Raw genomic sequence first — 12,237 nt, 5'->3', positions numbered from 1 at the left:
TTGAGACAGTTTCTCAGACTTTCCTTGTGTCTGATGCCCCTTGACGGTTACGTGGAAGATGGGGCAGGGCTTTTGTAGGAAATCCCTTCCTTGGGTCTGTCTGGGGTTTTTCTCATGGCGAGGCCAGGGTGATGGGTTTTGGGAGGAAGAACCCGGAGTGAAGTGCCCTCCTCCTGGGGCTGTCTCGGGGGAGGGTGCTGTCACTGTGACTTGTCACCGCGGACGTTGGCCTTGGTCCCCTGGCTGGGGTGGGTGGGCAGCTGTCTTCCCTGCAGGGTCACTCTTCCAGTTTCCATGCTGTTCTGTTTCAAGTGGCCTCTTACACAAACAAAAGAAACTGCCACTATCAGAGACGGGAAGAGAATAGAGAACAGAGCAGCCTCGTGTCAGTGGCCACGGTGATTGGACGTGAGCCTCTTGGCAGGGATTTTTTGATCTGTTTCTTTTCTCCTAACCTGGAGTTGAGGTGGTTTTGCTTTTCTGGTGCTGTGTGACCAACCAGTGGGCTTGTGGGCTGCATTTAGGGGCTCACAGTTCCATAGGTCAGAACCGAGGTGTGGGCCAGCTGCGTCAGGCTCTCCGAGGCTGGGATCGAGGTGTCGGCGGGCTCTGGGGAAGGTCCACTTCCGGTCTCAGGTCGTTGGCAGAGTTCTGTTCCTTGCAGAGGTTGGAGTGAGGTCCCACGTCCTTGCTGGCTGCCAGCTCTGGGCTGCTGTCGGCATCTAGAGGTTGCTCAGGGCTTGCCATGTGTCTCCCTCCATCTTGAGGCCAGCTTGGGATCCCCTCCCACTGGCACCTGGGACTTGAGGGCTCACCTGCTTAGGTCTGGCCCACCAGACTAATCTTCCTATGTTAGTGTCTGCCGACGGGGGCCTTAGTTACAACAGCAAAACCCCCCACGGCAGCACCAACTCCAGCATAGTTGGGAGTAACTGTGAGCGGGGGCCGGGTGCCTTAGGGGCATCTGAGAACGGTGTCTGTCATTATGCCTTCGTTGTGGACTGTAACGCGGTGTGGAAGAGCATGCAAAATACGTACACACCCCAAAGATACGTATCTATGTGCCGTTCATCCGGTGACTCCACGGTGAACCCTCGTGTACCCCTGACATGTCGGGGAACGAACCTGCCCCACCGCCCACCCCGTGCCCCCCCTTTACAGCCCCCTCCCTGCCAAGAGCCAACCACCGTCCTTCTGACTCCTCCTCCTCCTGACTTGACGGGGCTCGTGTTGTTGCTTCTGTGGGTCCTTTTCCTGCGTGTGTCTGTGGACCCGGGCGATGGGGCTGAGTGGCGGCCAGATTTGAGGGCCCTACAAATAGACTTATTTGTACCTTGTGTTCCTTCTGGGAGTTCGTGGGGAAGACGCACCCTGTTCCACGTGGCAGGACTTCATTTATTTCTGCAGCTGGAGGGTTTTCTGCGTACGACTCTGCCTCCGTCTGTTCATCTGTTCACTGGCGATGGGCACTTGGGCTGTTTCTGCTCTGGGCCAACTGCACACACCGCTTTACTGTTTTTACCTGATGCTCATGTATGAAGTGCGGTACTACACCCGAGGAGGGCACTGAGCGATCCTGACGTCAGCAGTGGCCGCGGGCGGTGCTCCTGGCTGCGCTCCCACTGACCCCTCTCTGGTTGTGGCCCTGCGCCGCCCTCCTGTGCAGATGAGGCCAGGTTGGCCAGACACCTGCTCAGGCCGTGGAGCTCAGCGGTGGTGGGCCTGGGGCCCAGCCCGCCTTTCCTGCCACTGCTCCACCCTGCCCCTCGCATCAGGAGGGGTGGCCACTCGGCTTCGGAGACAGGGTGTGTCCCAGGTGGCAAAGGTGGTCAGGACTTGAAGGTGTGGAAGTGAAAGGACTCTTTTCTTACCGGGTCCCCACAACAGTCGCCGAATCAGGTCTTGTCGAGCTGAAGGGGAGATGGAGACGGGAATTGGAGACCCAGGCTGGCACATGTCCCGCCGTCTTGAGCACGTGGCTTTGGTGGAGGTCACGCTGGGTGTCCAGGTGGGGTAAGAGGGAGGACATGTTCCAGAAATTTTGATGAGTGGGTACAGGAGGCAGCGCCCCAGGCTTCTGCTCACCTTTTTCTGGCTGGTGTCTGGTCCCATGGCCTCACTTAAAACCAGGGAGCCTGGGAAGTGTCCAGCTATAGGTCTGGGAGGAGAAAGGAGAGGGGTGGGTGAGCGATGCTTTACCACCATGTGGCTAGTGAACAGAGGTGGTGTTGTGAGTTAGCTCACGTCCTGATGGGGTGCCCACTGTGAGTCCAGCATGAACCACACCTACCGTCCAGGAGACGAAGCTTCAGTGAGCTTACGGTGTGGCCCCACGCCCCCAGAGCAGGGCCAGGCTGGGGGGTGACCAGGAGTCTCCAGATGGGGTCAGGGAAGCCGGTAGGACTGAGGCCCATGGAAGAGACGGAGCCGGGCAGCCCGTGAGAGGGCCTAGCTGGAGGGCGGGCAGCCAGCCCAGGCACGTGGGCTGGAAGGTTGTTGGTGGAGGAATTCCTCCACTCAGCCACACCTCAGCAAGAAGGACACGTCAGCTGGGAGGGCAGGCCCAGGGCTGGGACGTGGGGGCCTGGGGCCAGCAGGTCAGGCTAGTGCCCTTCTGCTCCACTGGGTGACACCATCTTCTGTCTCCCACTCAGGGACACAGACCTCGCTGGCCTGTCGCACAGCCTTGCTGGCTTGGTCTGGCAGGAGCAGATGGCCCTTCACTTTGGAGTCTTTTGTTCAAAGAGTGGCGACGTGCACTGGCCTGCATCAGGAGACACGGGGTTTTTGCTTTAGGGCGCCCGAGCGCCTGCTCCCCGGCCGGAGTCCTCTCTCTGCCCACTGCTCTAAGAAGCTGTTGGTTCTTCTGTTGGAAATGTCGCTGGGTGTGAATTCCCATCCCGAGATCCTCCCACCCGGCAGGGTCTGGACGGGGAGCTGCCCGAGCCGGAGAGTCTGCGGCTGTTGGTGGGGCCCCCTCCTCCCGCTGCAGAGGCCGAGGCCAGCCTGGCCGGCAGTCACCTCCCCCCACCCGTTGCCGTAGACGAGCCATCAGAGATTCGGGGTCTGCATGCAGGGTCTGGTTTCCATGGCAAATTTCTCTCATGCTGGGGAGGTTGCTGTCGGCAGATTTCGGCTCCTCTGAAGGGAGATTCCTGCAAATCTGTGAGTACAGAGAGAAGGAGTCTTTGTCGACTTTGCTTAAAAATCTGGCTGTGAATGTGCTCCCCCTTCACGTTAGCACAGCAGCAGGATTGGAGAGGCCTGTGGCCTGCGGACGGAGCGGGGCGGCCATGGGCCCGGCCGGGCAGCACCGTGCCCTCATCGCCAGAACCGGAGCTCCCAGGGGCAGCTCAACCCATGCAGAAGCTTAGCCCTCCCTGAAGCCCCAGCGCCTGGAGTGACCCCGGGAGTGACCCCAAGTGCCCTGTGGCCTTCGCCTCCTGGACAGTAGGCTGAGACTCACGTGGTCTCACTCACAGGTCTTACAGCCTCCGGGGACCTGTTTGTAAAGATGGTGTAACCTGCGTGCTCCCCAAAGCCAGTCCCGTAGTTAAGAGCACAAGTCCGAGACCCAGGGCTGCCTCTGGTGTGGCTCAGGAGAGCCCATGGCCGGTCCTCCGGTTGCCGGGGCCTCACTGTCAGCCTTGCTGTATGGGTGTGTGTGACAATGGATGCAGGTCCAGGACGTGGGGAGTCACGTTAGCAGACCTTCCCCACGTGGAAGACGCCCTGGCTGCTCACAGCCCGAGGAGAGGGCAGGACTCCAGCCACCCTCCCAGGCCCCAACCATCTTATTGCCACGTCCTGGGCTCCTGCTGCTACGGGTTGGGGTGGCCCACACTGGCCTGTGGAGTCCCTTCCGGCTGCAGATGAAAGGGAACTGTGATTGTTGGCTCTTGTGCCAGCAGCCCTGTCCTTTCAGGCTCTTGGGCTCTCAGACCCGTCCCTGCCCCTTCCTGTTCAGACCGTCTGCGTGTTTCAACACAAGCTCATCAGGGGGTGTCCCTGCTCCAGCACACACTGCCACCGCCGCCCCAGGAGTCTGGGGGCCAGAGCGGCTGGCCTGTGGGCCACGGTGGGAGGCTGCCCCCGGCTTGTTGTAGGAGCAGAAATCCAGGCCAGCTCTACAAGAGGGAGACGGAGGTGCTCTGTGTCAGCACCGTGTCCCCATGCATCTGTCACCCTTGGCCGCCGTGACTAGATGCCCCATCCTCTGTGCCTGCCTCCGGAAGCCTCACCTGAGAAGGGCCCCCCACTGCTTTAAAAACATCAAAAACATGCACGCATGTGACTTGGCGTTTCAGTCTTGTCATATAACAAAAATAATTCACGGGTCTAAAATAAACCGGGGCTTTGGGGATCAGATGCCTCCAGTTCAGCATTTAAGGGCAGGCTTGACACCACTTGCCTTGTAAAGTCTTTCTTCATTAGTGTAGACTGGCCACATGTGAACTGGGCCCGGAGCCTCAGAGTCCCCAGTTCCCATGGGGCATTGCCGGGAGAGGTGGGGGCCCAGGGCCTCCTGGGAGGCCTCAGCATCCCCTCCCGCCTGCAGCACCCCCTTTATCTCCCTCCGGTCGGCCAGTTCGTGTGGCATCCTTGCCGTGGTCATCCCGTCGGAGACTCCCCATTTTCTCTGTTTATCTCCTGTGTGCGTTTCAATAAAAATGTCATTATTTGAAATCCTTGACACTGCTTGTGCCAGATACCGAATTCCACCGCCTATTGTCCCGTAAAATGATCCATTAAAGATAAAACCGCCGGGGCTCAATACGGTTCTTTCCTGGGAACAAGCCACCCTGGCCCTTGGCCGATCCTATCTCCCCAGGAAGTGTTTGTATTCGTTGCACAAAGGGGCCCCGGCATTGGGACAAATGAGGGAGGCTGCCTCTCCACGGAATGAGGTTCCTGGGAAGTTAAGATGGGATTTCTCGGTAGAAATTGGGCAGGCGTCCATTTGCCGTCAGAGAGTTCCAGGCGCTGGCTCGCGGCAGGGGCTGTGCAATGCAGGCTGGGCTCTTCGCTGCAGCGATGACCAAGAGGAGCTGGAGGGACTTGGAAATGCCCTCTGGTTTCTCTCCAGGGTGTCTGGGACAGAGTCCTGGTGTCCCCTTCTTCCCTAGGCCGGGCCCCCTCTCCCCTTCCAGCTAGACCGGGCTGGTGACGGCTCTTCTCCCTCCCGTCCCAGTGGGCACAGGGACCCCAGGCTCTCCATCTGTGCTGGACTTTGCATCTCTTTAGTCTGTCTGCTGGGTCCTTTTTCTAACATCTTTTCTTTCTCCAGACTGCTGTGTGGGGTGGCCCTCTGCCCTGGTTAACCTGTGCCACCCCGTGTGACTACTAATAGTGCTTCTTGCACACCCCAACCATTGTGATAAGGCCACCCTGCTCACACCCAGCATAGTGACCCCACCACGCTTGCATCATGAGGTCAGCCGGCCCTGGTGTCAGATCGCAAGGTGCTCCCCTTGCCTTGTTTACTGAAGGACTAGCTCACAGGTGTAGAGGCCCTGTGATATGCCCCGTGGCTCTCCTGCTCTGGACAGGTGAGCGGTCACATCACCGAGCAGTGCCTGCTTCGAAGACATGCGCACCGGCTCTCCTGGGTCAGACTCTGATTCTGTGTCGTGAACACACCCAGGTTTATGTTTGGCCTCCTTTGTGAGGAGGAGCCCCTGCCTCTGGACCACAGACAAGGGCAGAGTCTACCCTGGTGGGTTCCGTGGCCTGCTGTGAATGTGTTTCTGGTGCAGAGGATGTCAGGCTGTTCCTCACGCCGATTGTTCCGCTGCCTTACCGGAATGCTTCATTCTGTTGTTTACCGGCTTGTTCTTGGTTTTCCCAAGTAGAAGGTTGTGTTTAAAAGAAAAGCGTTTATCTCTTTCCTTGTAATTGTTACTGTCCTTATACCTTTCTCCTTGACCTGTGACAGTGGCTAACGTCGTCAGTGTGTGCTGATGAGTGCTGTGATAATGGGCAGCTTGCCTTGCTCCCGACTTTCCAGAATGCCTCTCCTGCCTCATCACGAACTGTGACCATGGGGAGGTCCCTCCTAGCCTGGTTGGCTCAGAACTTTTATATTCCAAAGCCTTGGAATTTTACATAGAGTTTGATTCTTTGGACTGTTTTTGCAACCCTGGGGATAAACCCCTCTTGGTCTTGTAATACACTTTGGTGTCTGATTTTCTAAGATTTTATTTAGGACTTTGCAGCTGTATGAGACTGGCCCGTCATTTTCCTGTGTGTCTTTGTTCTGTGTGGGTGATGGGGGTTTCTCATTCATTCATTCATTCATTCATTCATTCATTCATTCAAAAATATGCCAGATTCATAGAAGAAGTTCTGATCCTGCTGTCTGGTAACCATGTGCATCAGTGGACACTGGCCCTTTAGCGTGAAGGTTTTGTGGGGCTCTCAGTAAAACCACCAGGTCCTGGTGCCTTTTCCAGAGGGGGTATCTGTAAGTTTCTGCGTCCTCTGACAGGGCTCATATTAACCTGCTGGATGCTGTGGTTCAAGGCCCAGAAGACATCGAAAAGCCAAATAACATCTGTGGCGCTGAGCCCAGAAACTGGGGCAGGGACTGACTCATCACTCCCGTGTCCACAGGGCTGGGGCATTGTTAATAGGTTTATCGAGACATAACTTCCACACCACATGTGAAACGCTGGTCACAGAAGTCACCTGAGATGCTTGGGCATTTCAGCAGACCAAGTTGGTGTGGCTTGTCTCAGTGGTCATCAGATGAGATCAGATGAGGGGTGACCACTCATGACATGTTTCTCTGGGCCCCTCTTTTCCGCTAACCAGCTCAGAGATGGTGTCCTGGCACCTAGGAGGCCTATGGGGAAGCCTGTGCCGTGACTGGGTCGTCCTGCTTGGCCCACCCAGACCACAGGGCAGCAAACTGGAACTGTTCAGCCAGCGTGTGGCTAGAGCGGGCGTGGGCTGTGGGCCGAGATGGGGCTTTGTGTTTGGGGATTGCAGTAATACTGGCTTTCCGCTCGCCCAGCATGTGGGGGCCCTATGGGGCTGCTGGCACCTGGACCTACCGGGGCCTCCTGGGCTTGTATGGGTGGCTTGCTCATGCTAGGTGGCCTCCAACTTGACACGTGGTCTCAGCACTTCCAGAAGCCTCTGCCTTCTTGTTTCTGTTTCTGTAATTATAGCATGTTAAACGGCCAGGGGCCTGTCTGCCCAGGCCTTGTGCACACACTGTGAAATTAACTTCCTCACCCTCCAACATGCGTCAGGCTGAGCTGACATTTCCAAAGGGCTCCTGGCTGGACCCCTGCTCCTGGCACGCGTTCCTCAACAGAGAGGAAGGCTGGGAGACGAGCCTTCTCATCACGGCACCTGATCGCTGGGAGCCTTGTGCAGTGGAAGCTGTCAGGCTGGGAGATTGTCACCGGCAGGGAGTCACACGAGTCTTGGGGGGGGGGGGAGTCAGTGCCACTGTGTTACATGTCCTGACTCCAAGCTAAGGGGCCTTGCAAGAAGGGCAGTTGGGGATTTGAGAACCACGGCCCCCAGCAAGTCTTGTTACCCTTGTAGCAGGCAGGGGGGAGTGTGCTGGGAATGACCCCATACCATAGAAATGCTGGCCGCCTGGCAAGGGCCCTGTAGCCTGGGGCAGCCAGCAGTTCAAGGAGATGAGGGCTGGCGGCCGGCACAGCCCCTGGGCTCTGTGGGGTGGGTGGGATTACTTCCACTGGAGTTTCACGTTGCTCGTCCTTTGCCCCAAGAGCGTGGGTTTGCTTGGTGGTTTGAGAAGCAGCAATCCCTCTGGTGTCACCAGTCCACAGCCCAGGAGAGGCGAGGCAGAGACCAGCCTCCTACCTGCCTTTCAAAGTTACGTGTGGCTGTTCACATGGGGTGGGGCATGAGGGGTGGGGGTCGGCTGGGCGCGCAGGTGCCATGCTCCCATGCCTTCATCCAAGGCATCCTGCCACCCACCTGGCCAGGTGGCCCTGGCGCCCACGCCTCTGGCTGGAGGGGGCCTGCATGCCCCAAGCCCTGCTGCTCACCGTCATTGTAACTAATGGCTCCTGAGCAGGTCCCTGCTCTCCAAGATGGTCTGTGTTCCTCTTCGTGACACACTCATTTAATTTTTAACTCACAAGGCATTTGCTTATTTATTTTCATTGTTCTTGATAATAATTCTAAGCCATTAGAGGGGAAAATTATATTCAAAAATGCTGTTTCACACTTTATTTGTTTGATGATTTAGAGCGATAGAAAATAGCACATTTGCTGGCTTTTATAGTCTGATAATTATTCACATCCATCAAGCCATTCCAGGGGAATAAACAAAACACCAAGAAAATGACACTATTAATAGCATCCTCCACGGCGGACAGGAAGACTTTCCCGGGCTGGCGAGTCAGTAAAATGGAAGCGTCCTGTCCCTGGCCAGCAAGCAGCCCTGCCCGCAGAGGACACATTTCCTTTTAATTGTCCAGCCCCGTCTGGCCCCGAGAGCTGCCTGGCTGCCAGGCTAAGGCCTCCGGCCACCTATGCACCTGCCACCTGCCCGGTGTCACAAGCCCTGGAGTGTCTTTATTAGGCCCACCAGGCCTGTTGTGACCTATGTGGACAGAAGCCTCCTGACGTCTGGAGCCGTTCGTGTCCCCGAGACGGCTCTGCCCCCAGCTTAGACTCAGCCTTGGAACAGGAGCACAGGGCCGGTCGGATGACGTACCTCTCTAGCGTCCAGGCTGCACCGTGTGCTCCTGGCCGCTCATAGGCAGGAAAGACTCACCTGTGCGTCAGGCCCCGGGGCTTAGGTGACTGCGCACTGTCTGGACCCAGCCTTGTGGGCGGCTTCGCGGGTTTGAGCTTTGCCTTCTCGGGGTGGCCGTATTGGAGGGGGCGCCTCCACTGCAAGTACCTCGAGGTGTAAAAGAAGGAGCGGGAAACAGTGAAGCTGGGGGCTGCCCACCTACCTGGGACCTATCTGGTCCCTCCCCAGACCTGGGCGTCGCTTCCGTCTGGAATTCGGTGTCTGGATGTGGGTGTGGCAGTTCACCAGCACGCCTGAAGTGTGTTTCTCCTGTCGGTTGGTCGTTTGAACTGTGAAACCGCTGGACAGTGGTGGTCTTTCAACCGCTGTGCCATGTACATCATGTCTGCTCACCTGCGACGGCCTGGTTCCTGGGGCTCTGGTCTCTCCTCTTGCCTCCCATGTGCCCTATTCCTGATCTAAAAATTTTATTTTCTCACTGAAGCCCCTGACGTTTGCAGACAACTGCCTCTCCGAAAAGGGCTTCTGGCAAATGGTGCCTGAATCTGTCTCTCTCGGCTTTTTCGGCAATTCCACAGCATTAAACCTGGACTTATGGAGCCTGTCGAGTCCTGCTGCAGCCTCTGCAGGGGCACCTGGAGTGGTTGCCAGGGATACCATTCCGACTTTTTCAGGACTTTCTGGTTTAGCATTGCCCGGAAGTACTTTGGGTAAAACGTTCAGAAGTGGTGAGAATGTGCAGAGGAGGATGGGCTGGTGAAATACAGAAATAAAGACCCTGAGCGAAATACTGTGGAGAAAGTTCTGGACTCCTGCCTGGCCCACCAAAGGACTGGGACTCACTGTGTGTCCGAGTTGTGGCCGATGCTTCCCTCAGACACACTCACTGCAGCTGCCAGGAGCAAGGACCCTGCTGGGCCTCATACCCTCTGGGCCCCTCTGCAGGCCCGGAATGAGTTGCCCACCCAGGAGGGCCGGCCAGATGCAGCTCAGGCCTGGGGGTTGAGCATGTTGGCTGGTGCCACCTCGGGGTGGGTCGTGGCCAGCCCTGTAGGAGGTATTGGACTGTTGGACTAAGGAGATGGCATCAGGGCTGATGTGCAGCAGCACGTGAGGGGATGCCAGCCTTGCTGTAGGGGTTTCCTCACGCTGGCCTAGAGAGGGACTAGGGGAGCCAGGGGAGGTTCTGAGCAGGGCCAGGGGCCAGGGGCAGGCCACCTGCCAGCCACCTACCAGCCACCCAGAATGGACTGGACCAGAGCAGCTGGGGAGGCTGTCTGTCTGAGGAAACCGTGCAAGAACCCTTTGCCACTGGGCGACTGGGGCTGCACGTCCAGAGGGTTTGCAGGTCAGCCAGGTGGATTGATTTTGGCCGTCATGTTTGACCTTTTAATGGGGATGGAGGTCCTGGGGAGCAAGACAAATTGCCCCCATGTTGGTGACCAATAAAACCAACTCTGTTTTATGGCCCCAAGAATTTGCTCGATAATGGCTGGACAGATGCTCCTGCCTTGGGGGTTGGTGAACAAACATGGCCCAGATGGCTGCATGTCCTCCTTCCCTCCCAGAGCCAGGCCCGAGAGTCAGGGATGCCCCCACCAGGTGGCGTGATGCCGGACGGGGCTGTGACGAGGGTGGCAGGGCTCTGCTGTGGCGGCCCCACGGGGCCTGGGGGGACTTCTCTCCAGGGTCAAAGGTCTGTCCCTGTTGGGAGGCTAGCTCTGTAGCCAGCTCACCTGGGCCCGCATAGCGGAGGGCCTCCCAGGGCACCTGGCCGGCCGTGGTGTGGAGAGAGGGCTCCGAGGGAACCTACAGCCCAGAGGGCTGGAGTTCCTCCCAGCCGTCAGAAGGGCCCCGCATGGTTTAATAGACGTACAGACGGAGCCTTCACTGACCGCCCCTCCTTGGGGCAGACAGCCCCGAGCTCGCTCAGAGCTGTGTGTTGTAAGGTGCCCCCCCCTTGAAATCTGAGGTTTGCATCTTGCTGAGCCCCCGGGGTAGGGGGGAGCACACCGCTGGCGTGGGGGCTTCTCGGCACCCTGAGGCTGTCGCCAGCTTGTTCCGAGTGGTGGGAGCCCAGAAGTCCCCGTGGCTGTCGGCTTCCCGTCCACCGTCCTCTGTAATCCCTCCAGGGGCTGCTCTTCTGAGCGCTCAGCCCAGCGTCCTGCAGTCTGTACTTTCCGATAACAGAGGAGCCACGTTCCAATGTATTAAACTTTTAACATCCACCAGATTCAATTAATCTTATCTTTACAACTCCCAATTACAGGCGGTAATTAAGTGAAAGCAGCATTGTAGGCTGGGGATATTGCATTAATCATCACAGCCTTAGAGCCATAAATTAGTTCCTCCCATCCTCCGGCATCTTCCCAGAAGGACCGGAATGTTTCATTTCCTTGTTTGGGGGGATGTTAATCCCACAAAGGTGCTTGGGATTGGGATTAACTTTATCGTCTTTATGTAAGTGATAAAGGGCTGTTTAAAGAAGAGTCACCTCATCTTTGTCCAGACAGTGGAAAATTCTCCGGTGACAACAGAATTGAAGGTGCCGTGCCATCTCCTCCAGGGCCCTGTGATGTGCCCAGAAATTAATTATTTTCATCCTGTTAGATTAGAGACAGCCTTATCTCCTGCCCCTGCCCCCTTTTATTTTATTAAAAAGCAATAATAACCCTCTCGATTGGAATGGGCTGAGCCAGCTGCAGAATCCGGGCCGGTTTCCACGTCCTGGGCTGTTGCCATCCTGCCTCCCGCACTGTGAAGGAGCAGGAGGGTGCTCCACGCCATGTGTCCCCGCATCTGACTCATTCTAGAACGTGAGGTGTGCTGACGCAGGGTCTCTCCCCTTGGCACCATGGACATGGGGAGGGTCACCATCTGCGGGGCTGGCCTGGGCGCTGTGAGAGCTGAGCAGCATCCCCGGCCCCGCCCCCTCCATGCCAGGGGCACCTCATCCTGCAGTCTTGACAACCACAGATGTCCCCAGTCATGGCCCTGTGTCCCCTGGGGCAGGATCACCTCTGGGCGAGAACTGTAGCCCTGGAATTTCTCCCGGACAGGACTCAGGTGTGGTGTAGTAGTTGTGTAGACGGAGCCCCTACTGTGCCCCTTCCTCCTTGAGACAGACGGACGGACCTGCGCTCAGTGCTTGGTGGCATTAAGAACCATACACCGGTTCCACCTGCCTGCCTTGGACATGGAGGTTTTCACCCTGTCAAGTCCGGGGTGGCCTGCCAGCTGGGCTGCGGCTCCTCGGCACCCCTGCCTGGGCTGTCCCCACTGGGGAGAGAGTCCCCGCATCGCAGCAGGCCAGCTTCTGCACACAGCATTAGTGAGGATGTCACTCTGGCTTCATCTGTTTGCAAACTTTAAAGTTACATCTTCCTTATTTATGACAGAGCCTCAGGAATCTTTCAAATGTAAAATGTGTTAAAATAAAACTTAGGGAGTGGTGACAAATGAGGTGATTCTCATTCCTAAGGCTTCTTCCC

General features: G+C 57.2%; 1 protein-coding gene across 1 annotated transcript in view; it reads left to right on the top strand.

The window, feature by feature from the left end:
* The window catches only part of KDM4B (lysine demethylase 4B), a 135,073-nt gene that overhangs the window by 68,040 nt on the left and 54,796 nt on the right, over positions 1-12,237 (top strand).

This window comes from Nyctereutes procyonoides, unplaced genomic scaffold, assembly GCF_905146905.1.
Source record: "Nyctereutes procyonoides isolate TBG_1078 unplaced genomic scaffold, NYPRO_anot_genome, whole genome shotgun sequence".
Lineage (NCBI taxonomy): Eukaryota > Metazoa > Chordata > Mammalia > Carnivora > Canidae > Nyctereutes > Nyctereutes procyonoides.
Note: the sequence above shows the minus strand (reverse complement) of the source record. Positions and strands in the feature narration are given on the sequence as shown.